Genomic DNA, 26,791 nt, shown 5'->3' with positions numbered 1-26,791 from the left:
AGAGCGCTCACATCTGAGGCCACAGCTGAGTTTCCCTGCAGAGTTTGAGACAAATCAGTTGAGTCACTTTTGAATTATAGAGTGCTAAAAAAAATTAATATTTATGACTCTTCAGTGTCTCACCTCTTTTTGGCCACTCGTAACTCAGACTCATTTGGCCTCGAAGCTTCTTAGGGCCGAGTCACCAGGCTCTTGCAGGGATGGACTGGCCTGCCTGGGGTGGTAACAGCATCTAGCATCTAGGCCACGCTTCACAGGATGGGCCTATCTCCAACGCTTACATGCACCTCTGACGTCATGGACAGAGTTTCCTGCCAATGCTCAATCCCATGTGTGAATTTCTACACAGGCAACAAGGAGGACCTTAGGCTGACTAATCAGGGGCACGACTGCCTAACTGGGCCACGAAAAGACAGGACCAAGGCTGATTGCTGGCAAAATTAAGAATCTGTTTTTCCGGGGGAAAAACACCCTCCCCAAAGAATGCCCCTAGACCTGAGGCGACATTTTGTGTTTACTTCTAGTTGGCGGATCTTCGGCACAGCCCCCTGCTGGAGCTGCCCAATGTGGGGAACGCAGAGAGCGGTACGTTCTACAAGATGCTGGGCCATGCTCTGAAGGCCCCCCCAACCACTGACCAGCTCGGTGACCTCTAGTCTGAGCTCTCACATCCACAGAACACCATTCTCAAATCCTCTCTCAGGGCTGCTGTGGAGTAGAAAGCAGTGGGGCAAGGAGGCGCTTAGCAAGGTGCTCAGTCACCAACCAGAGAAGGTGATGGCACCCACTCCAGTACTCTTGCCTGGAAAATCCCATGGGCGGAGGAACCTGGTAGGCTGCAGCCCGCGGGGTTGCGGAGAGTCGGACACAACTGAGCAACTTCATTTTCACTTTTCACTTTCATGCCTTGGAGAAGGAAACGGCAACCCACTCCAGTGTTCTTGCCTGGAGAATCCCAGGGACGGGGGAGCCTGGTGGGATCACACAGAGTCAGACATGACTGAAGCGACTTAGCAGCAGCAGCAGCAGTCACCAACAAGCACCATTAGTCCAGGCCGGCTGCACAGCTTGGCGAAGTCAAATTCAGTATCATTTGACTTACCCCTGCCCTGTGCAGAGTCCACTGAGGCCCCTGTAATGACAGCCCCACCTGGGTGCCTCTCTGCCCTGCACTCACCCTGCCCAGCCAGCCTGGCTCCCCCGCATCTTGTGCTCAGCCCTCAGCCCTATTCCCTCTCCTCCCAAATCCCTCTTTTCTGGTCCTCACCCCAAAACCTCTCCACCCTTCACCTTTTCCAGATGTTAGAGCTCCTGGCCGTATCCCTGCCACCCTCCTTCCATTTCATTCAAACAAGAATCAACTCCATAGAAAGTACTTAACACATTTATTTCATTACATTCAAGGGTCCCATGACCTGTTCAGGCTGGAGAGGGCTCCATGGAGAAAGCAGAGGCCAGAAATCTATTTTGCCAGACGTGGGGCCATCACTGTCTTGAGGAGGATCCAGACCCACGTCACTGCAATAATGTCACACAGGACATGGCTTGGGCTACCGAGTCCTGGCCTGGGGCTCCCCACACTGGGGATATTTAATAGGGAGACCCATGACCAGCTAGACCAGAGGAGTGGGGATGTTTTATTCATACCTTTCCACAATAGCTGTGCATAAGCTCCGGCCAAAAGGACACATAAACTTCAAAATAGTTCATGTTTGGGAAAGAAAAAGAAAATCAACAGTCCTAATGTCTCAAATCATATTTACAGGAGATTTTCAAAGTAACTGCACATACGTTATTTCCAACTGGTCCTCCCTAGCAGCCAGGCATTTGACAAGGCTGGAGGCATCACCCTCTGCCCACACTTCTCACCCCCAGGACTCAAATCCGGAGACCAGACCAGATCACTTGGAGTCAATGAGACTCCAAGGGCCCAAAGCACCTGGCGCAGCATTTCACACACAGCAGGTCCTTGGGAGTCAGGGCAGTTGGAAAGACCACTTAGAAGAGGAACTCTGCCCTCACCCCCCGCCCGTCCCTCCCCACCGACCCCGGGGAGATCCAGAGCAGAGACAGGCTGTTCCGATCCTTTTAGGAGATGACCTTCTTTTCTTTCCATCAGAAACATGTCAGTGGGACCTTCTCTCGGCTGACCACCACCCCCCCATGCCCCACTTTATTGGCTGCTCACTGAGAACAGAAGGGACCAAGGCTGAGCAATGTAGAAGAGGAAGGAACAGGGCAAGGACGTGGTGGGAACGGTACTGAATCTGAAGGGGGGACCTCCAAAATGAGTCAGGAGTTTCCCACCATCTCAGGAGCCAACCTGCCCTGATTTGGTGCTCAGAGCATCATGTCAGGAGTCAGAAGGCAGAAATATGTCAGAAGGGTGTCAAGGTGGGGACCACAGTGGGCTCGGGAAACACTGCTCTGTTCTTTACTAGAGACCCCCACCCACAGCCAATTTCATCTTAGCACAAGGAAGGCAGAACAGGCACTCTCAGGCCGTCTCAAAGACGAGATCAGGGCCTCTCCTGGCTGTTCAGTGGTAAGACACCGCACTCCCGATGCAGGGGGCATAGGTTCGGTCCCTGGTCAGGAAACTGAGATCCCGTATACCACATGGTATTTCCAAAACTAAAGACTAAAGATAAACATTAGATTTTTTAAAAAAGACAAGATCGAAGCACAGCAAGGTGAAACCCCTTGTCCAAGGGCACATCAAGGCTGGAGGCAGAGCTGAAGTCGGACTTCAGGGGTCTTCTGGCCCTCTGAGAAGGTATTTGAAGCAGGGTGGCCAAGAGCACCTATCAACCCACACAACCCGTTCTATAACTGAGGCCCAAACAAGGACCTGCCAGGACTCTGGCCACTTCCCGAGACTGCAGGGGCTGTGGCTCCACACAGGGACTGAGACTGTCCCCTGCAGGTACCACCTCATCTCCCTCACATCTTGCCCCAGTGGATCATGTCAGGTCCCCCAGTGCTGGACCATGCCAGGTCTCTTGGTGAACCTTCCAGAGCCTCTATCTCAGGCCAGCTGTGGACTCCAGTCCACAAGGCTGGCTCCCCAGGACCCCAGGAAGGACCAGGTAGCAGATGCCTGTTTCCCCAGCACTGACTGAACACCAGCCACTACGCCAGGTGCCGATGCAGCGGTGAATATGCCATCAAGGCCTGGCCCCAGGGAGCAAGGGCTCCAACGGGGAAGCTGGCCATAGCCAAGGAAGCAAGTGAGGTGGCAATTTCAGCAGGAAGCAAGAAAGAAGAGGACACAAAACGAGAAGAGAGAACAGCTGAAGGGTATCCAGGATGGGCAGAATGGCCAGGGGGACTTTTCTGGGAAGGGGACAGCTGAGCTGAAAGCCACAGGAAGAACCAAAGGAAGAGAGTCCCAGGAAGGAAAACAAATGCAAAGGCTCCAGTGAGCTGTCCCCAGGGTGACATCTCTCTCCCGCCCTTCTCAGGGCCCTCACCCATTCTGTTTTCTAAAGTGAGAATTTGACCCAGCCTCCTTTGATAGCTAACTAACTTCAAGAGCATCCAATAGGAGCTCACTATGGGCTGCGCCGAAATGGGGCTGTGGCACTTTCTCAGGATCACTGGCCCACAAGGAAACCTAGGCATCCAAGGACCCACTGGAGGGCAAGGAACTGAAGGAGGGGGCTACAGCGCCGACCTCCAGCCCTCAGGACACAAGTCCACACTCCAGCAGTCACATACACATGTATGCTCATGTACATATTGGTAGCTCAGCTGGTAAAGAATCTACCTGCAATGTAGGAGACTTGGTTTGATCCCTGGGTTGGGAAGATCCCCTGGAAAAGGGAATGGCTACCCACTCCACTATTCTTGTCTGGAAAATTCCTGGCAGGCTACAGTCCAGGGGGCGAAAAGAGTTGGACACGACTGAGCGACTTTCACTTCACTTCACTTCACATACACCCACATGCATGCTCTAATTACCCACACTCATCACTCACACAGACACATTCAGCTCTTACATAGGCGATCTACATGTACAATTCTCAAGCACACACACAAGTATGTGTGCACACAGAATCATATTCATGTGCAAATACACATGTACCCACACACTGAAGACTTGAGAGTCCCTTGGACAGCAAAGCGATCAGACCAGTCAATACCAAAGGAAATCAGTGGAAGGACTGATGCTGAAACTGAAGTTCCATAGCTTTGGCCGTCTGATGCAGAGCCGACTCATTGGAAAAGACCCTGATGCTGGGAAAGATTGAGGGCAGGAGAAGGGGACGACAGAGGATGAGATGGCTGGATGGCATCACTGACTCAATGGACATGAGTTTCAGCAAACTCTGGAACATAGTGAAGAACAGGGAAGCCTGGAGTCCTGCAGTTCATGAGGTCGCAAAGAGTCAGACACGACAGAGCAACTGAACAACTGAACAACCACCACACATGGACACACATGCTTATCACACACACTCGTGCATGTGCAGACAGTTCTCACATATACGTACATGTACACCCACACTATCATTAGCATGGTGTGAATACACCCATTCACACACACATGACAGAAACAGTCGTACACACGCACATTCATTGACTCATGCCTCGGGTATACAGGCCCATACCCACACGTTCAAGCTCACACAGTCTCACACTTACACACATCTTCAGGGCACACTCACGCATGGACACCCACCCACAGGTGCCCTCACACTCAGGCACACATGCATATGCGCCAGGGCAGGTCCAAGACCCTCCCACGGGTGGGCTGGCCGCGCGGGGCAGTTTGGGGGTGAGCTCCTCGCAGAGGAGGCGAGCAGGTTGCAGGCCCCGGCGGGGCTGGAGCCCGAGGGTGGGCCCGGGCGGCCGGCGCGCGCTGGTGCCCTGCGCAGGTAGCGGTAGCGGGGCGCCCCCGCGCACCGGCCCGCCGGTGATTACTATGCGCCAGCAGCTGTCTCGGCGCAGTGACGGCGCCTCTAATTGATCTCATTATCTCCCCTCCGTAAGGTGAAGTGCGGCGCTCGGCGGGGCCCGGCCGGCTGGCAGGCGGCGGGCCGGCGGGGGCAGCGCTCGGCCCCGGGCTGCCGCACCACCGGGCGCGCCGCCAACGAACACGGGCGGCGGGCTGCCCTGTGGCCGGTTTCCGTCCCCGACGAGTGATTTCGCCAGGAAACGGCGCGGGGCCCCGGCGGCGGCGGCGGCCTCCGGCGTCCCTTCGTCACTCCCACCTTCTCTGGAAATTGTTAAGAACTAAGAACGCTGGTCGGTCCTGTCTCCCCTCACCTTCCTCCCGCCCAGCCCGCGCGGCCCGAACTCCGAGGCGCCTCGCTCGGTCTGGAACCGACAACAAACGCTCCCCGGTGAGCCCTCTGCCCGCGCTGCCTGCGCCAGACCCGGCGCCCTTCCGGCTCGCGGGCACCGGGCACCAGGCCCCAGAACGACCCGGGACCAGCCCTGCTCCTGCCCGCTCCCCTTCTCCCTCCCGAGACAAACTCTCCCTCACTGGAAGAGACAGCACAGAAGCAGCTCCAGGAGTTGCAGGAGGGGGAAAAAAGGAAACCCTCAGTTTGTTGTGTTTTCCTCGGGTTTGTTTTCTTGCCAAAAAAATGATCTCCCTTTTGTCTTTGCGCAAAAGAAGCAACGCGGGCACCTTCTGCTGGGCCCCGAGCCGGTGCCAACGTGCCTTTCTTAAGGGCGGCTTCTGTTTCCTTCTAGTCTCACCAGATATATTTTTAACATAAAAAACACTATATTTAATTGGTTATGGATCTCTGTTCTCTTAGCACTACTGGATATCACAGAAAAACACATTAGTACAGAGCAATTAGCGCGATGGCAGTAAGCAACTAAGGCACTATTAAGCTGTGGGTGATAAATAGTATTACTTTTTATTTTTTACGGTGCTAGACTAAAAGATGGAGGAGATTTTACAAATATATATATGTCCATTAATATTAATATAAAACGTAAATAACAGGTGTCTCCACTTCTTAAGGTACAATATGCACTCAGCACTTCACTCTATAGAGAGCATTTGTTTTTTCAAGCGAAAAGAGCTTTTTCTTTATACACTCAAGGACAGTATTTTGTATCTTCATGCACCCAGATATTTAAGCAGAAATATTTTTTTAATTGGAGTTCTAGAGTCAGGCGAAATAATGCCCATACCTATATCACCATAAAAAATAAAAGCTTCCTTCCAATTGAAATATACTCCATCATTTCTATCTTTTCAAAGAGCGAATCAAGCATTCTGTGATAAATTGACTGCAGGCCAGGGCAAACAGGCCGGCGGTGGGTGGGCTGGGCCGGTGGGCTGCACCTTGCTCTAGGCCCATCCTCGCCCATGCCCGCGGCAGCCCAGGCCGCTCTCCCTCCGTGAGTGTAGATCATCCTCGCGGTTCTGGCACATCTTTTCCTCGGCATCTGATTAAGTTAACAATGTGCTGCTATTTGCATGCAGATTTGCCGGGGCTTTCTCTCCAGCTGCTCCCGGAGACTTGGTCTTTCTCTGCGTTGTGATAGCACAGCAGTCCCTAAATGCAATCTTTGTCAGACCCAGGTGTGCTCTCATTGAGGAAGCCTTCGTTCCAAGCAATTTTTCTTTCTGTAGCATTTATAAGGCTCTATTATAGTATAGCCACATCTGGAGGAAAATTCTCCTATTAATTATATACTTTTACCACTTGGAAGACAAATTCTAAAAGATACCAACATTTTTGTTGTTGTTGTTCTTATCTCTTTGACAGCCTGCATTTTATTTTATTTTGTTTTGTTTTTCCAGGCATTTCAATATTTAAAGAGCCATTAACGGGGGGTAGGGGGGTGGGGGGGATGGGGTGAATTTCTAGGAAAAGAGAAACAACAGACCTAAAATCTTAGTGTCAGCCCTGCCTTACCTCAGTCAGGTAAGTCTGAGCAAAGACACCAACTGAGGCGTCTCTGAGACTGTGGAGTTGGACATAGGACTTGGTACAGGGGCCAGCCAGGTGGAAAAGAGTTCTGTTCTGCTGGAATTAAAAAAAAAAAAAAGCAAGTGCTATTAACCTTTAACCTCATCTGCTCCCAGGTGGACACTCACTCAAGCCACCTTAACGCCAGACCATTTGATTCCTCCACATTCCAAAAGCAGAACCAAATTGGATCAGCATGGTGGCCCAGATGCTATGTTTTCTTTGTGGGATGGGGGGTAATTTTTCAATCAAGTTTGAGGCAGATTAAAAGAAAAATCTGGAGCAAAGTATTCATTCTCGTTTTTCAGAAAGAGACAACAAGAAGCTTTGCCCACAGAGTCTGAAAGTTACTTTAGAGCCAGATGGGGGTTTGAGGGTTTAATTGTTTTGGTTTGGTTTTGGTGTTGGTATTTCTTTTTTTTCTATTTAAAATCTCTTTTGGTATAGTCAGATCAGATGGTGATGGGGCGGGGGGTGGATAAAATTAGTCTGAAATGTAGGAAAAGTTTTAACAACTGGATAGTCCCTATTTGAATTTATAATACATTTAAAGTGCTAGAAAATGTAATTTTTGATTCAAAAAATATTTTGCAAAGGGATATACACTGCATGAACAAGAGTATGTGTGTGTGAGTGTGTGTGTTTAAGTGTCTTGTGCTGGGGAGACTGTACATATACTTGCACAAAGAAAGCTGAATTACTTTGAAACCAGGGAAAATTCAAATGGAACCATTTTCACTTTTCAAGCCAAACTCTATCAGGTAAAAATCCAAGCAGGTTTTGGCCACTTAGTCCAGCTCCTATGACAACAACACTGAAATTGTCTTCTCCTGCCTCCAAAGCTGGCATCAGAAAGAACCCAGGGTCATGTCCTGGCAGTACCAGGGGCAGCTCCCAGACAACCACACGTGAGCAGAAGATCACCCAAGAGGGGTCTATCTCAGTCCTGCCTCTGAAGGCCCTAGTTACTGCCAGCAGCCACTGGCTGGCTCTACTCACTGATACTAACCCCTCTGCCTCAAAATGACCAATCATTTTTCACTCTGCAGCCATCCATTGTCTGTGTGCAAACAGAAGTCAGAAAGGGCCTGCAATTAGAGTCTATCTTTGGGCCATGCTTCAGCCTCAGTTTCCTCAGCTCTGAAATGGGAAGAACAACCCCACCCCCACCCCAAAATGGGTATTACATGCATGAAGGACTATGAATCAGGTTTAAAATATAGATGATTAAATAAGGACAAAATTTACTGAGACCTTTTTACTTTACAAATCAGTTCCTCCCCCTTCCTGCAGGGAAGCAAGCAGCAGATTCTGGGCCCCTGACACTTAAAAATCTATAGACTTTTAAAAAATATTTTTAGACAAATATTGCAAAAAGAAAGAATTGATTTTTTAATTTGACCCTTATGGGGCCACTTGCCTTTGAAATCCTCCTGCTTGCTGGCATCCCAGCCCCCCAGATACCCTCCTGCAAAAATAGAGCAGGGAGGCAGATGCAGTGATACTGGATTACATCACTGGATAGCATGTGGCATTGAGGGGAGAAAAAAATAAGAAAAGACAAATGACATTTTGCTGCTATAGTGTGCTATTTTAGTGGTGATGGCTTGACTTTTGGCCCAAACGCATATGCCAATGGCAAGGCTAACTCCAGGGACTCACAAAAAAGAATGTGTGTTCACAGCTGTACTGTACACCAATACAGATTACATGTTTTCAGTGTTGCGGCCACAACAGAATGCTAATTAACATACTGGAGTGATGAGAACGGCTGCAAGGGCCTTATTGTTCCATTATTTCATGAAGCCCAGCTGCCTTTGTTTATGTCACTTATCCTCTCGTGCCACAGGTTTTTACTCCAAAAATACTATCCCAATACAACGTTAATATTTAAAAAACAAAGAGGTGGCAGATTGTCATTTTTGTGTCAGTCTCAAACTGCAGAACTGTTAAGCTGTTCTGGTTCGGTATTTAGAAATAATTTAACAGCCATATTCAGACACTGCCTGCATTCTAACATAATGGCTGAATACTTGAACCAAGCAAATGCATAACTATCCTGACATCACTTATGAGATTTAGATTGGTCAGTTAATGGAAGTCTTTACCAGAATCAATACCATAACAGCTTCTTGAAATGAACGTGATTTTTTACACGGAGTGCTGCAAACAATAACTACAGAAATATACTACCTTTGTACCCGGCACAAAGAAGCTAAGATGCAAAATTAAGAAGCAATTACATTTTTGCAAACTAATATTACAGTCGATTATTAAAAACAAACACTTTCAAAAATATGTACTTATCATTAAATAATTGGAGAGCATTAATATCCCCTGAACCTGATTAATCATTTTTTTACACTTTTTAATAGCTGTTTCACCTACTGGGTACATTATCAGGTTGCTATTAAGTATTGATATTGATGATTGATGTAATAATGATTAAATAAAAAGCCATATTTAGAGCTTGCTTTTTGGTAAATATTTTTTTCATAATCCTCATTCAAAAGAATACTGTCTGCTGGCTAAATTCGTTTTTTTTTTTTTTCCTTTTGCCTGGATTGTGCATAAAAGTGACATTCTATAAAATACAGGTTTCCTCAAATAGTGTTCCACCAGCAATCTATACATACTACAGTAATTTGCAATCACGGTCAGGGAAAGCTGTTGGCTCAAGCCCAAAATGTTTATGGTGCATTGCTTCCCCAAAGAACAAAAACACCCTGGAGTTTTATTTCAGATTTCCCTAAATGCGCCTTTATTGACACCAGGTACAATAGTTGGGGAAATACGTAATGCCCCAGCACAGACGCCATCAACCAGGGTCATAAATTAAGTTAGAAAAGGTCTCCCCTAAAAAGTATAGCACTCCACTAATCAAAGCCACACTGTCGCTCAAGAACACGAAATCTTCCCCACAGCCAATTGAGTGAACAAGCCAGAGTTGCTTTTTAACGAGTTTAAATAGTAATCTCAGATAAATGGAGAACCGCTTGAAGTGTCTGTCTTCTAGAAGGCGGTAATGAGAGGATTTAGAGCATTCTACATCCCAAACTGCATAGAACCCAGAGAATGCCACAGGTGTGTCACCATCTACGACAGAGTGCTTTCTCAGCTATGGCCATCCCCCCACTGTGGACACAACATAGATTTTTTTAATTGGATCCAGGAGCTAGCTAAATTATCCAACTGCTCTGTGCTTAAGCCCCCAGCTAGCTTATATACCAATAATAATAAACTTTCCATAATAGCTGCTCAGCCTATTACTGTTCTTTTTTTTTTTCTTCTCTCTTACCTAAAAGTGGAACCACTTTATTCTAATTGCAGCCACTGAAGAAACTCCTGAATTGGTTTTTCCTAAAAAATTGCTCAAGAATTACAGACAGGATCCAGGTAAATAATATTCAATTACATATGCACATATCTTCATAGGGGAACTTGCTTATCCTATGGTACTGGAAGATAATAATACCATAATTCATCCTTTTGCAATTTGTTGGAGAATTGTCCCTCCTCCATTATGATGTTTATTTACCATGTCAAAATGACAGCCAGTCCCAACTGCACCCTGGGACAGGGATCCCAAAATACAGGGCTGCTCAGTCACTAGCTTCCACTTGCTACAGCTTCAGTTGACCCTCTGCATTTAACGCACACATGTGTAGAGGGCAAAAATAAAATAAGCCCTGTGCTGCCATTCTGAACATCAGAAAAGTGTTATATTTATAAATAAGAGATCAAAATCCCAGAGTGGGCAGAAGTAATATCTTGAAACTAAATATATGGACCCACCATTTGGACACATTTTTAACCATCTTAATCCCACTTAAACTTTGTGAAAACTCTATTGAAAATTTAACCTTGTGCTCTTGAAGCTGAAACTGATAAAACTTAATAGCAACAAGGCAGTGAAACACTAATAAACTCATTACAGGTCACATAAATGGACTGTCTGTGGGGCTGCCAGACTGCACACATAAACAGCTTCAGTTGCAAGCAGCATAGGCAAGCAAGGTGGTGCAGGCATCTGTATGGACAGTTGGAGGGAGAGGACTTGGTAGCACTTCACAATAAGTTTGCTAAATTTACTTGATTAGGCAGTTCATTTAGAAATTTCAGATGCTAATTATAGGTGGAGGCAGACAAGCTGATATGGAAGAATGAGTTTTCCCGAGGCCTGAAAGCCACATCAGGGCCAGTCTTGCAGAATGGATTTCTGAGTCTTCAGAACCCTTTCCACCCGACTCCCCTTCCCCAGGCAAGGTGAGCTGCTGAGGAGCCAGCTTCAATCAGGCCACCTCCTTCAGATCCCCTGGCTTCTCCCAGCAGGATCCATGGAATCACCCCGAGAGGTGGTGACCACCAGACGCTGACTGCATTCTGAGGACTCCTTGCTAAAATCCAGGGACACATATGCTCAGTTTGGCTTACATGATGACTTAAGAAAATCCTGTAAGGGTTTTAAACTTGTAAAAACTGGCTGAGTTCCGTATGAAAATCCAGATTTCTGACCTCTTTGGAAAAATTCAAAGGCCTAGCAACACCGGTCCCATTGTCATGGGCAACCACCCTAGTGTGCCTCTCCAAGTGGTCACCCCATGTTCATTGATGGGAATGCTCTCACCCCAGCAGCATCAGAGCTAGGAATCCCTAGTCTACACCAACTAACAAAGGTCCGTCTAGTCAAGGCTATGGTTTTTCTAGTGGTCATGAATGGGTGCGAGAGTTGGACTGTGAAGAAAGCTGAACGCTGAAGAATTGATGCTTTTGAACTGTGGTGTTGGAGAAGACTCTTGAGAGTCCCTTGGACTGCAAGGAGATCCAACCAGTCCATTATAAAGGAGATCAGTCCTGGTGTTCTTTGGAAGGAATGATGCTAAAGCTGAAACTCCAGTACTTTGGCCACCTTGTGCGAAGAGTTGACTCATTGGAAAAGACTCTGATGCTAGGAGGGATTGGGGGCAAGAGGAAAAGGGGACGACAGAGGATGACATGGCTGGATGGCATCACCAACTTGATGGATGTGAGTTTGAGTGAGCGCCAAAAGATGGTGATGGACAGGGAGGCCTGGCATGCTGCGATTCATGGGGTCGCAAAGAGTCGGACATGACTGAGCAACTGAACTGAACTGAACTGGAGTCTACAACCAGCATTCAAAGGCTGCTGATGAGAGAAACAGGAAGACACAATCCAGAGAAGCCTCTCCTAAGTGAAGCTGGAAGGCAGACAGGAGAATGTGACCTCATGTTGGAGGCCCCGTCCACCAGGCTCAACCAACACATGGCTGCTGAAGCCAGTTCTGCCCTATGTGAGTCCCTGTTTGCAGAGGGTCAGGAAGTACACCCTTCTCCCTGCCATCAGGAGAAGAACAAGCCAATCCCAGAGGCACCAAAGCAGGGGACTGGAACAGAGGCTCTGCCCTTGAGCTGCCCCAAACTCTTACAAGTCTGGATGAGACAATCAGGAGCAAAGATCAGATAACCAAAGACTAAGCAAACGGTGGGAAATCGGGCCAGGCCCAGCATGAAGACTTTAACAACCAGAAGGAATCACCCCATTCTTACCCTGGGGACAGTGACAGTGAGGCTGGGACAGGCAGGAGGATGAGGAAGGTCTGGGCTAAAGATTGGAGGAGGGAGAGATGGGGGGGGGGGGGGGGGCGAGACTGCCCACAGGGCTGTCACTGCCTGTGAGCAGTGGTGCAGGAGTCTGGGTCAGAGCCAGCTCACCCTGGTCTGTTCTAGACCCTCCTACTCACTGTGCAGCTGGACCAGCATCATCAGCTCTTCCTGGGACCTGGTTAAAAACGAGCAGCTTGGCCCCCCGGCTTCAGACCTCCTGAACCAAATCCACATTAAAGGCACTGATCTCTGTACCCAACAGAGAAAGCTGCAGGGGCTGCTCCGGGGTCCCAGCCCCACACGCTTTGCCAGGCGTGGGGTGTGTGAGCCTGAAATGCAAGAGTCCCAGGACTCGAAGGTGCATTTCTAGCAGAGGCATGTTCCCAGTCCACCCACCTAGATGATGTTCTTTTAGACCATCAATAAATATGGCTTCAGTAGTCAGATGATATTTAATTAGCATTAAACTCTTTTATTTCATGTAAGTTAGAGCTTTGCCTGAGACACTTCATTTGGAAAGTAACCTGGCACTCAAGATTAAAATGAAATATTAGCATGTCAGCGGGCGCCTCATCATGGTGTTCTCCCCTCCAGCCCTCTAAGCCTGCAGGGGACAGCACGGCCCTGCTTCCAAAGCTCCCAGCAGAAGGGATTTGACACGAGGGCTTTCAGAGCTGAGGGACATAAAAAAGGGACTATAGCCCCTAGGAAGTGAGAAATGAAAAACTTATCAAAGTTGGAATCAAATACGGTTGCTTCCTTCTATCTGAATTTCCTCCCTGCCCCTCAGTCATCAAGCCTGCCCCTGCCTCACAGCCTTTACGTGAGCTCTGCCCTCTGTCCAGGTGTTGCCCCGTCTTGGCAGGGCTCTGCCTTGCCCTTCAGAGCCTGGACCCAACATCGCCATCCCAGAGGGGCCCTCCCTGATCCCTCAGCCTCAGCTTGTCCTGGTCTCTTTGCTTCATATGCCCCTGTTTCAGTACTCTGTGTGGCACATGTCCCTGGAGATCAGCTTCTGGTTTCTTCATCTATTGATTTATTGTCTGCCTTCTCCAACTAGAATATCAGCTTCATGAGGGCAGGGACTTTGTTTTGCTCTCTGCTATATTCCCAGGGCCTAAATTAGTGCCTGACTCATCAAGGAGGATGAAAGAAAGTGGGAGGTGGATTAGAAGATAAGTAGATAGATAGATGAATGGATCAGTTGATAGATCACAGGTGATAGATACACAGATATAGAGAGGGACAGTGGATGGATGGATGGGTGGATGGATGGATGGATAGATACACATCCACAGGTAAACAGACTAAACTGACAAACTGGAAGACAGCTAGCTCAATTGATGAGACTCTCTGGCCTTCAAAAAGTCAGAAAGCACGGCCCAACAACTGCTCACAACACTGTCAGATGTGACCAGCACGTATGTAAATGACAATCAGGGATTCTGAGGGCACGGTCATGAGAAAGAGGAGTCAGGAGGACTTGCTGGAGGGGCTGGGAACTGGGAAGGCAGTGGCTTCATGGAGTAACTTAAACTAAATCCTAGGAACATGGCTGGGTATAAACTTTCCAACAGGGCGACTCGATGATCGCGAGAGGCTTGCTTGCCGACGCGCAAGATGGTTTTAAGTGATAACCAAAAAAAAAAAAACCCTTCTCTTTCAAAAACAATTAATACTTAAATAATTATTTTATTATTTGATATGAGAAAACATATAATGGACACATTAGACCAGAGATTTCATAGAGATTATTATTTAGGACAGAGCTAAATATATTTAATTAAAAGAAGTGTGTCAAAAAAATATTAAGTCTAGGAGTATGTGGTACTCGGTATGGTAAAAATCGGAAAAGGAGGTGTGTGCATGATGAAAGCGGCAGAAGTAAGGAGTCATTCTGAGCATAAACTGTGCCCCCCAACCCCCACCAGGGAGGGTCTGGGAAGGTTTCATTCACAGGAAGCCTTGCTCTCAGGAGCTGGTCCCCAGCTGGGCTGTCAAGGGCAGGTGTGGGCTTCACGGCCCTTCCCTGGATTTGTGGAAGTGGCAAAGATGTACCCAAGCACACCAGGCCGGCCCTGGGCACCCATCCCTGTTCTGCCAAAAGCTGTGAGGGAAGCAGGAGGGACTCCAAGAAAGAAATCATGGCCCTGCCTCTGCCAGGGGCAGCCACAGCAGCTCCAATAAGTCACCCCCTTCTGAAGGAGAAAGAGAAGGAGGAAAGGAGGGGAAGGAAGCAGGCGAAAGAGAGAAAGGAGGGCAGGGGAGAGAGAGGGAGGGATGGAGGGGAGGGGGAAACAGAGGGAGAAGGGTAGGGAGGGGGCGGGGAGGGAGAGAGAGAGCTAGCCAGGGAGACAGGCTCTCTAAAGACCAAATGCTGGCTAAAGTCCTTATCAGGAAGAAAAATTTTTAAATGCATGAACTCTATTTATACCCTGAATAAACAAGATAATTATGTGTTCATTTTATAAGTTGTGCCTTGATTTCAAGATCACCAGTGGCCATGAATGTTTGGATTTCATATAAGCATGTTTAAAAGCCATGGGTCTCGACCCTCCGACCAGGAAGCTAAGCTTAGTCAACACTTTCACACTGTGATCAAGGCGTAAAGCAGAGAGTTGAACAAACTAACATTTCACTCTTGGAATTGAAGTATAAGCAGAAGAACTGATGAATCTGCTAATTGTTCCATTGTTCTCATCTGCTCTCGACATTGGCATATACCCCTTGTGTAACCCAAAGTGCATCTTTTGTATACATTTGAAAAGAAAAATGAGGATGACCCTGATGAATACAAAGTGTGTGTGTGTGGGGGGGAGGGGGGCAGGTTAAAGGGCAATCCCTTTTTTATTATTTTTTTAAAGGCCAACATGCTGTGCACAGTTCTCGGCTCTGGCTTGAGATGTGAGCAACGTACCTATAGCTGAGCCCCAGAGCGGGCCAGGCAGCCTGGACACCCACCCCAGAGCTGTCACTGGGGTGCCTCCCTCTCTGAGGTCACTGTGAGCCCCAACTAAGAGAAGGGCAGCGTCCAGTTCTACTCTTTCTCCCTACTCCCGTGCCCACTGCCCCAGGTCAGTATCATAGTGCAAATGGTCTTCCCCACACCCATTTCTGCAGTGTGTCCCGGCTCATTGTGAATACTCTTACCCTGCAGGCAGCCTTCACCTTGGGCTCTGACCCACACCTTCACTCACACTGACTTACATCCCAAGTCCCAAAATAACAAGGCTATTTGTCACCCCAATACCAAGCCGACCGCCAGTTTTCCCACATCTCCCCCTTTCCTGCCCACCACCTGGAACAGTCACCTTAGCCCCTCAGGATACGCCTCTGCCGCTAGCTCCAAATGCATCTGGCAAGTCCCCACCTTCTGCAAATAACTTCTCTCTGGTCTTACCCTTGCCTCAGCTTATGAAAATCTTCTTGGGCCCCAAGAAGCGCCAGCTTCTCCATGAAGCTCCTCCTGAGCCACAAGAAGGGTTTGGTTTTCCTTTCTTAAAATGATGTGCAGTGCTGAGCACAGAGAAGGCCCACAACCATCATTAGCCCCCTTATTGCTGGTCAGCATCTTATTCCTATTGCTCTGATCAACTGGTCTCTCCCCAGGTCTGGATGCACAGCTCTCTCTTGAATCTCTGAGGTGGCCCAGGCCACATGCCCTTCGTGACTGGCACCCTATGCAACCTCTCTGCTCTGCATTTGTACCCAGGGATTGCTTAGGATGGAGGCAGAGCTCTTGTATTCTGTCAGCTATACTGAAGGATCACACTCCTTACCTCCCTTTAGGACCAGTGTCAGTGAATTCTCGGGGACGGGCTTGGAGCCCTGCTAACTTGCAGCCCTGAACAGAGCTGCCTCCTGGGGAAGCAGTGAGCTTGAGGACCCTCCAGGCCCAAATCCACACCTGCCCACAGGCCAGCTTCCCAGAAAACTGGACTCTGAAGGATTCTCCTCCACCGCAGCCCCAGCCTCACCAGGTAATAGATGGCCTGTGGAGGCACCAAGACCAAACCAAGTTTTTAGTTGATTTCAACCCCCCTATTTCTCTCTGACTCTAAAACAAGAACTAATAATGGCCAAAGAGTACATTTTAAGGGGAATGAAAGCATAATTTGGCCTTGCTGAAGGTTAAACCTCAAATACAGAACTTATTTTAAAATTCTGTTTCAACTGCCCTCCTAAAAGCAGAAAGGGCAGTGTATCTTGGCCTGTGTATCTTTCTCCAAGGCCCTGGATCCTTTTAGCCCAGCTTCACTAAGATGGAGCTGTTGTGAAGATCGTCCCAGACTATGAGAGCCAGCACCACTCCCTGACAATTGATGTCATACACACACACACACATGCACAAATACACACACACACACACACACACACACACACACACACACACACGCCTGGTCTCCCATACGTTACAAATATGGGGAGATACAGAAGGAAAAACAAGACTTTCCACCACCCGCCCTTTCTCTACCACATGGCCTATACCTCACACATAAAGACCATCTGGGTCAGTGAAAGAGAAAGTTCATTTTTTGTCCCTTTGTTACTGATAACACACTATTAAGTATACAGATATTTAATTCTTATGTAAAGTTAAAAGGTTTGTGTTCATTCTACTTTTTTGTGGCGAATCTTCCCTTTTAATTTTAATCAGAATACCTCAAAACAAAGACAATACCAGCAACACTGCAAACCCATCAAATTAAATAACTATTCTCGACTTTTTTCACCCTTTTCAGAAGGAAGAAAAGGAACCAGTGATGGGATGCTTGGGACTACAGAAAGGAAAAACATCCCCCTTAGAAAGCAGCCTTTTCCTCAGTTTACCCCAGTGCTCAGAGAGAGCAGGGCAGGCTTGGTGAAGAAAACTTCCCGCTGAAAGAGTCCTAGGAGTAGCAAGGACAAGATGGACATGGCCGGCCCGCCCAGGACCTCGGTCTGCAGGCCTGGACTCAGAAGCAGCTGGGAAGCAGCTGGAACATCTTCCCGTGGGCAGTAGATCTGGGCCTACCTGGAGTCTCTGCTTCTCTGGGCCAAGCCCAGTACTCCCTGCAGACCGCCTTTACAAGAGCGCCCTGGATACCTGCCTGCCTGACTTCCAGGACAAGCACCCCTCTGCTCCGCAGGAGTCAGAGAACACTTAGCTCCAGGGCCCTCCTGAGCTTGGCAGCTCACATACCGGGGATGCACTGTGGTCATGCGGAGACCAGGATGGGCAACAGTGAACTTGAACTTTTCTGAACTGAGCCCCAACCCAGATCCTTTTTACTGCACTTCTTCAGCCGCCCAAGCCCCCCACTGTGTGGGGCAGACCATCGTCCACAGAAAGCCAGAAGAAACAAGTGAGGCATACTGGGTTAACATGCCACTTTTTTTTTTTTTTTTTAATTTTTGTGGTGTCTATTTGCAAAGCTGACCTAATGCACAGCCTCACAGCTCTCAACCTCTGAAGGGCCAAGAGGGACACAGGAGCCTTTGTCTGGTGGCAAACAAAGGCCAAGTCATGGCAGAGTGGACCCTGAGGTGACGTGGGCCGCCCGCCCCCCACGAGGACGCCTGCCCTGCAAGGCCACTAGCTGGGCAGATTCAGAGGGAAGAGGCAGAAGGAGATGCGTGGCCAGCCTCAGCCTGGTCCCCACTCTGGGGAAGGGCTCACTCCAAGGGCTCGTCGCAAACCCAGGGAGAGCGGCCCTTCTCCGTCCCACAAGCTGGCACAAAAAAGAAGAAATCTGGAAAGAAAGATTAAAATCACATTCTGAACCTTGATTGACACTGGTCATTTTGACTTCACTAGGCCTCTCCCCTGATTCCCTCCTGCCAGAGGAAACCACCCCCCCCACCAAAGGTCTTTCCATTGTAACCTGGTTGCAGAGCAGAAAATGCCATTATTAGTTCCATAAACTAATCAAGTGCCATTAGAGGGAAAGAATACGACATGAAGCTTTTGTTTTCAGATATGAAAGAAAGAAAGGAAAAAAAAGAGAGAGGGAGAGAGAAAGAAGAAAAGAAAACCCATCAGCAGCAGGAGAATCAGAAGGAAGGAGAAACGTCACCCAGACGCCAGGGAGGGCGGCTCAGGCTGCTGCCGGATGGCAAGAAGGGTTAAATTTATGTTCCATTACAAGTCCCCTTTTTTTTGGTTTCATCTTCTCAGTAAAACACATAACTTAAAATGAAATCAAATATTAAAAATGACAGACTATATAAGTGCCGTGAGTAACTTCAGGTCACGGAGGGAGGGAAAAGCCGGCAAGTTGTCAGGCACTATCTGTCAGAGTGAATTAGAAACAATCAACAGAGACTGAAAGGGAAGGTGATTGTTATTAAGCAGCGGGGCTGTGAGCAGGCTCCCCAGATGTGGTCATGCATATAAAGGACAGGAAACAGCAGTTTAATTCAGGAAGCCCTGGCGAACAGGGCAGCAGAGAGGAGAAAAGTCCTTTGTCGCTAATAAGCTGGAAGTTACTTTGATAACAGCAGGGTTAGACTCGAGAATAAAACACATTTCTTTCACTACCACACACCATTAATATCACAGAAATGTGGTCAGAAGAAATGCCTGGCTCAGACGGATTAGCCACTGGCCTCCCCAGCAGCCGCCCGGGGAAAGCCAGACCCGGGTCCCCTTCCCCTTCTCTCTGACCATGATCACCTCGGACTGACTGTCACCCTCCAGCAATGTCATATGACCAAAGAGAATAACGATAGTATTTCATTATTTCCCAGTGTCAGGCCCTCTCGTTGCCGGGGCCTGTGGGGAAGGTGCAAGCCCGGTAAACAGCCTGGATATAATGAAGTCCATGTATGCGGCAACGACAAACAATTTTATATGCAGACAAGGCCCGATTTCATAAGAAATTACTTATGCAGGCGTTCTGCAATTATCCTGTGATACTTTCAGGCAACAGTCTGACAGCAGTTGTGCAAACAATAAAGGGATTACAGAAATAAAAACAAATAATATTACACACACAGAAACTCCATGTTGCATGTGGACGAGTGAAGGGAGTGTACGAGGATGAATGGGAGCCAGGCAGGACCAACAGGAAGTGAGGCCCGGAGACCAGCGACCCCTTCCCAGCACACAGACAGTCGTGGTGTACAGCGTCCTGATGGAGCCACCACAGGCAGATGTACGGGACCTTCCCCCATCGCAGGGGATGCTGGCCCAACCACCAGCCTCCCAGGGGAGCTGAGGACCTGGGCAACCTTTGCAGGATAGAGCAGAGTCACGGGACCAGGACAGGCACTGGGTGGGCCGAGTAGCCTTGCCATTTCTCTCCCATACCAGGTGGCCTCTCAGGATAGAAAGAATCTTCTTGCGCTTCTTCCCAAGGTCAACACGGGCCACCCATGTCCAGCGGCAGCCAGAGTTTCCGCTCAGCTAGGTACAGTGTCAGGACCACCCCATTTCAAACACAGGTGAGCAGAGTGAGTGGATCGGCCATGCGTGAGGACTGAATAAGGACTCTGAGGGAGCCACGGCGTGTGCCCACGCAGCCCCCCAACTGCCATGAGGAGGGGTCATCCTGCCACCCGCTCCCTGGGGGCAGAATCCCACGCCATGCATCATCCTGTCCCCATATCAGACACGGGTAGGTACCCTATAACTCAGGTACTGGGGAGACAGAGTGAGGTGGGATGGGGAGGCCTGCAGACGGGGATCCAGACCACCTTTCCCAGAAGGTGGGTGTCCCCATTGCTGTACCTCTTGCCGGCATCAGCCCACCCCATATAACCAGGGACCTCCCAGGCCTCTCTGCAGGGAGAGAACGCAGAAGAGCGAGGCCTGGGGCTGCAAATGTCACCTTCCTTTCCCACTGCCTGTGTTTCTGGAGCCTGAGCTGTGCTGCGGGCAGCTCAGCTCAGCCCTGGCCAGGTCTCATCGCATGCCCGCTGTGTATGAGCCTGTGCTCAGCAGAGCTCTGCTCGGTCCACAGAAACACTTGTGTTTGAAAAAAGTTATTATTATTTTTTAACTTCATAAGTTGCCAGCATTGGAGGAAAAGAACTCGTTTTTTTTTAACTTTTTTCCTTAAAAACTATGAAGACCTGGGAAAATTCAGCCCACATTTCCAAGTGCAGCTGATGAGAGTTGAGTGGCCCCCTGCAATGGGATCAGCTCTCCCCACTCACTCGGCACACATCCAGCTTCCTGCATTTCCCACCTGGACCCTGAAGTGGGGTTTAGGAGAACTCCCTAGAGAGAGAGTCCCAGGCTGGGCCAAAACCTATCTAGGTGCCTTCTGACAACACACTCTGGGGCAGAGTCCAAGCCCTCCCCTGGCCAGGCTGCCTTCAGCATTGACCACCTTCTTCCAAAAGCCTCAGAATCTTGTATCCCTAAAACAAGCCTACTGGAATATCTGTGGGGCACCTTCAAGTTACCTGTGCAGGTATTAGGAACTCACAACCAGAGTGCTGGCCTCGTTGTGTCCTGGGTGTTGACATAAATCATACTAGGCAGGCCTTGGGCTTTGCACTCCCTTATTCCAGAAAATTTGGAAAAAAGATGTGGATTTGCTATATATTGCGTTTGCTGAAACCAAGGTGTCACAAATTCTAATAAATACAATATGCAGAGGTGAGCGGTAGTCCATCAATACATCAGTAAATGACTGCTGACCACTCGCAGCGTGCTAGGACTGTCCTGGGAGCTGTGCAAGCTCCCAAGGTGACCAGGACACCAGCCCTTCCCCCTGCTGGTGCCTTCTTTCAGCTAAGAGGGTCCCCAGAGCTGTCTGGAACTGCCTGAGGGATGGCCTTTTATGCCCAGGTGAGAATGACTCTGCCAATGACTCGCTGTGTGGTCTTGAACAAATCCCTTGCCCTCTCTAGACCCCAGTCTCTTTACCTACACAATAAAGGTACCTTTGATAGCAAAAGTTTCTGCTAGCCCTAGGGTTCTATGGATCTAGGAATTACCCAGAATTTCTAAACAGAGTCCTGCTTAACAATAGCACCTGTACTACCCAAGGGAAAAGATGCCTAAACCATAACCACCAAGAATCTTCAAACTCATTCAACACGTTATTAGATGACCCACAGATCAGCACTGACAAAGAAGTGATTGCTATCAGTTTGGAGTTAACACTTCCTGGTGGTGAATGGAGCATGTTTACACCTCCCTGAGGCCTGCACAGACTTAGGCAAACCTGATCAAAGGGAGCCCTAAAGACTTCCACTTGCAGCTCTGCCCAAGCCCACAGCTGTGGGGGCTCAGCTGGGTCCAGTTGTTGTTCAGTCGCTCAGTTGTGTCTGACTTTCTTGGCCCATGGACTGTAGCCCACCAGGCTCCTCTGTCCATGGGATCTCCCAGGCAAGAATACTGGAGTGGGTTGCCATTTCCTTCTCCAGGGGATCTTCCAGACCCAGGTACTGGATGTGCATCTCCTGCACTGCAGGCAGATTCTTTACCACTGAGCCACCTGGGAAGCCCCGAAGAGCAGCCAAAGGGCACTGTCATGAATCACAGTGGCCCCCACGCGACTGGCCACTTTTCCTGTACCTATGGTTCCTGAAAATCCTGACTCCCAGTTTCACACTGGTCACAAGGACATCCCTCTTGGTAGAAAATTGAGGCCACAGCAAACAACCCACCAAGACTTGGTCCAAGTCACTCGCAGAATTCTGGCTCTAGGAGCCTTTTCCCACACCTGGAAAGGGGGATTTCTCAAGACATGCTCTCTGGTTAAAAGCAGCTTACAAGTAAAAGAAAGGCAATAGTCCTTGTCATGATCTACAAAGGCATGTCCATCCAGGCCCTGTAACCCACTCACCCTCTCCCCAGAGCTCATGTGCTCCAGCCTCGATGGCCTCCACTTTGTTCCCCACACATACTGGCTTCTTCCCCACCACAGGACCTTTGCACATGCTGCTTCCCCTGCAGCATTTCCCCTGGAATGCTCTTCCTCCAGACCTGTACTGGCTGGCTCTCCCATGTCCTTCAGACCTCTCATTTCCAACGTGCCTTCCTCAGGAGGGCCATCCCTCACCCTCCAAGTACAGATGCACCCCTCCCCCTCTGTCACCCCAAACATCATTTCCTCGTGGCACGTATCACTCTCTGACATCATCTTACCCATGGCTGTCTTGTTTACTGTGCCCTAGCCCCTGTCTTGTCCAATATTATACCCAGGGCTGCTCCATAGCCAAGGGATCATGTTCCGAGATCAGAAAGAAGCACGAGCAAACGTTCACCTCGCCATCCAGCAGCTGTGTGGCCTGGGGGAAGCCACTCAACTTCTCTGACCTCAGTTTCCACATCTGGAAAATGGAACTAATAAGATCATCTACCTGCAATGGAATTGATGAGTATTAAGATAACCCCAAGAAACTCTTCTAGTTCACTCTACCTTCCCTCTGGAGTTAAAATTATCTCTGATTTTCTTTTTCTCTCAGGCAAAACAAGAGTACTGGGATCTTACTTTCCTACCTCATCATTGCATACCGAGGAGTTTGCAGGGGTCCTTACCTCCATGAGCCTGGAGAGCTCCCGGTGAAGATCAAACAGGATGCAAAGCCCCACACACATATGCAGGGCTTATCATCATTATCACACTGAAATTACAATTATTCACTCCCTCCTCTGTGCTCCCAAAGTACCGCTCCTGCAGCATTTAACTAAGGTAATTACTACTGCTGCGGGAAGGCTGTTGACTCACACATCTGCACCAGGACACGGGGCTGCCTCGGGACAGCACCCTGAGTCCAGGGTCCTGAATGTGCCTCAGGGACAGCAAGAGCCACTCTGCGTCTGAAGGAGAGAAGGTCCTATGGTCTCTGAGGGCCAGTTCCTTCTAGAAGTTGCTGGGCCTCAAGACCGAGAATGGGGTCTTTGAAGGTAAAGCTGTGGAAGCCTGGACAGCCATACCACCAGGCTCTGCCTCCATTCCTTGCTGGGATCGCTCTGGAAAGCCATGTTGTGGCAGGACAGTAAATCATTTTCTGATGTGTATGAGGGATTCAGTTAGCATTAGATTGCTTAGCTGCTGCTGCTGCTGCTAAGCCGCTTCAGTCATGTCCGACTCTGTGCGACCCCATAGACAGCAGCCCACCAGACTCCCCCGTCCCTGGGATTCTGCAGGCAAGAACACTGGAGTGGGTTGCCATTTCCTTCTCCAATGCATGAAAGTGAAAAGTGAAAGTGAAGTTGCTCAGTCATGTCCGACTCTTAGTGACCCCATGGACTACAGCCTATCAGGCCTATCACGCTTCTCCATCCATGGGATTTTCCATGTGGAGTGGGGTGCCATTGCCTTCTCCAATTGTGTAGGGTTTCTATGTTAATGGTGCTTTGGTCATCTCAAAGCTATACTTTTATAGTATTTGACTTTAAAAATTCAGGTGTCTATTTCAAAGTATGGGGAAGGCATTAGTGGAGATGAATGGGAGTAAGATTCCCCCAACAAGTACCTTCAGAAGTCCAGAAATTTCTCAAGCAGCTCATCATAATTTCAGGCACCAGGGTCTGAGAATCCTGTGTGCTGAGGAACCAGCAAGAGGCAAGAAAGGAGATGCCCACATGCCCTCTGCTTGTTTTGAAAGCCTGTCCCTTTTCTTGGTCTCTGGAGCACAGAATTTGCTCTTGGATGCAAAATTCTAACTCTACTCCAGTTCACATGACCCCAGATTATTCCAAGACGTACATTTTCCATGAAGGAAACTCTCCCCACCTGCTCATGACCAATCCCAAGAATAGCACATCATCTTTCTTCATCTTCTGTGAGCTCCAGAGTATACCAAGTGATCAGCTGCTCAAAACCCGTGCCCTGGTGGCAGGAAAACTGGTGAGCCCAGTGCCTCCGCCTACTCTATAGGGTCTCAGGATGGCATGGCTCATTCACAGTAGCCCAAGTCACTCCAGCTCCTGCCCTCGGGCACCCCTTCTCATCCTGGCGTGGGTCAAGGGGAAAAGGCAGCATTCTGGCAGTGCCTCCTTGCCCACCTCAAAAGCCACAGAACATGGAATGTTCCAGAGCAACCACAGTGGGATGGGGGGGGGGGGAAGCCCCACCCACCACCTTCCCTACCTGAGGCCCTTGGCAGTGACACTAAGCTGAGCCTTCAGAAACTGTGAGCATCCAGGCGGCAGAATCACTACCATCAATGTAGCAGCTAGATATTGTAAGACTCCTAACTCCCCCATCTGTGTTTTGCCTCCCAAGAGGGAAAATAGTCTTCACAGACATTCCCTGATCTGGCAGGCAAATTCTAAACCTTACTGGCAACCGCAGGCTTGTTTTCCCAACCAAACAGCTATGAAACCAAAAATTGTTCTGCCTGCGTTATGCTGAGGAGGGAAGTAGCCAAACAGTTCAGTCTGGAGGCTCGGGAAGCCGGCGGCCGCCTCCATCGCCAGAGCAGACCAGGCACTACAGCGTCCTGGAGCCACTGCCCACCTGCCGTCCACTGGGGTAGCTACAACTGCCGGGATTCGGTGCTCCTTTTCTTAACACAGAATACACCCACCAAGAAGCTGACGGGAAACACGCACCACAGTGTGAAATCAACACTTTCTAACTCAAAGAAAGGGGGTTAAAAAAAAAAAAAAAAAAAAGAAGGGAAAACTTCCAACCCTTTGGCTGCAGATAACTTCCTCCTAGGAGATTCCATGAAATGATGGCACCACCATGGCCCCAGCCCTGCCAGTGAGCCGACCTTGTCTCCCCAGCCCCCCACTTCCTATTTTATGGTATTTCCCCAGATTTTTTCCTAGCCCTTCTCAATCTTCATACCGGAACCCTGCACCTGTGCAATTTCTAATAAACCAAATCTGATGATAACCGTGGAAGCCTAATTGATAGGGGCCTTTATCGACTGGCCTTGATGTCTATCTGAGGTTCTCAACAGCCAAGATTTAAATGTTTCATTTTATTTTTAACTTTCACTTTTCCACATTTCAGCAATGTCAGGCAAAGAGGTATGGTTTTACTATCAGAAAGAATCATGGTGCAGAATAATTTATGACTTCAGCTTGGGCTTTCAGAAAAGCTATTTCAAATCTTCACTTTGATTTGGTTGTATCAAAACTACTCAAAATAACAGCAGCACTTTCTTGGAACCAGAATATGTTAGCAGCACCTCAGGACTGCGTACTGAAGCCTCGTATTTATCCCAGAAGAAAACTTGAGAAAGGAGTTAAGCCACAGAGAGAAAAATAACATTTTTTCATGATTCTTTTGTTCCCCCTCCCCACCCATACCCAAACACACCCAAAGCACTAAGGAATCCCTTCCCCATGGCGAATGACTCTCCTAGAGCTATAGGCAGGTAGAGGAGTCCTACCTGGGTGGGGCAGAGGCTCGGAGGAAGGCCTTGGCCAGGGAGAGGGAGAGGGGCCATTTGGTTGGGATTTGTGTTAGGTCAGCACAACAAAGCAGGAGGAAATGATGTGTGTCCAGGGCAAAGAGTTCCAACATCGTAAGACTTACCTTAGCAGCTTAACTGCATACTTGTCTTAAGGACCGTCAGTCTGGTGAGAAAATACCCCAGAAAGGATGCAGCTGATCCAGGCACTGACAGATTGCCAAGGGGCGTCCCAGTTCCCTATCACAAAAGGAAATATAGAAAGAAATGATGTAAAGTGAAATGTAACAAATTCACCAAATCACAGCAATATGCAGAGGTCAAGGAAATTCAACTGAAAAGGTTAAAGATGAAATCAAATCCGGTGTATGAGAATGAAAATCTATCCCAATGCAAGGCCACCGGTGACGTGCTGTAGACAAGAAGCTAAATACTGCCTAGCACTGGGATCTTTCATTTTCATCAGATCAATAAAAGCTTATATTTATCAGGATTCCAAGCAGCTGCCACTTCTGACAACCTCCACTTTATTTTCTCACTCCTTGCGCTGTATCAGGGCAAAGAGGAGAGGAGAAGCAGCTTTTAATGCTATTTACACCTGAAGACACAATTCCATTAAGAGGTCCTGTTTTGTTAAAGAAACAGGGAATGATATGATTATATTGGCAGGAGCGGGAAGTCTCTTTGTTCTTCCCCCCATGTTTTCCCCTTTGCAATCCAGACCCAGCACGAAGATTTCCTGACATGAAGTCCATGTGTGAGCACTTTTTTGTTCAAACTTACCATTTACAAAGAGAGAAAGGCTTTCTGCTAAAACAGTTACCACTCTAATCATCTGTACAACAATATTTGCTATCAGGCATTCTAAATAGATTATCACCAGTCCATCTGTGTCATTATTGATTTATAAGGCTC

At 48.6% G+C, this 26,791-nt stretch overlaps 1 protein-coding gene across 4 annotated transcripts in view; it reads right to left on the bottom strand.

Annotated features, from left to right (window-relative positions):
• ZNF536 (zinc finger protein 536) overlaps positions 1-26,791 on the bottom strand; it is a 452,519-nt gene that overhangs the window by 306,711 nt on the left and 119,017 nt on the right. For all 4 annotated transcript variants that reach the window (XM_018062250.1, XM_018062249.1, XM_018062251.1 and 1 more), the window contains one exon: positions 26,002-26,116. The gene's annotated coding sequence lies outside the window, so the exon portion shown is untranslated. The remainder of the gene's footprint in view (positions 1-26,001; positions 26,117-26,791) is intronic.

This window comes from Capra hircus, chromosome 18 (genome assembly GCF_001704415.2).
Source record: "Capra hircus breed San Clemente chromosome 18, ASM170441v1, whole genome shotgun sequence".
Taxonomy (NCBI): domain Eukaryota; kingdom Metazoa; phylum Chordata; class Mammalia; order Artiodactyla; family Bovidae; genus Capra; species Capra hircus.
This window is presented reverse-complemented; position numbering and strand designations above follow the sequence as displayed.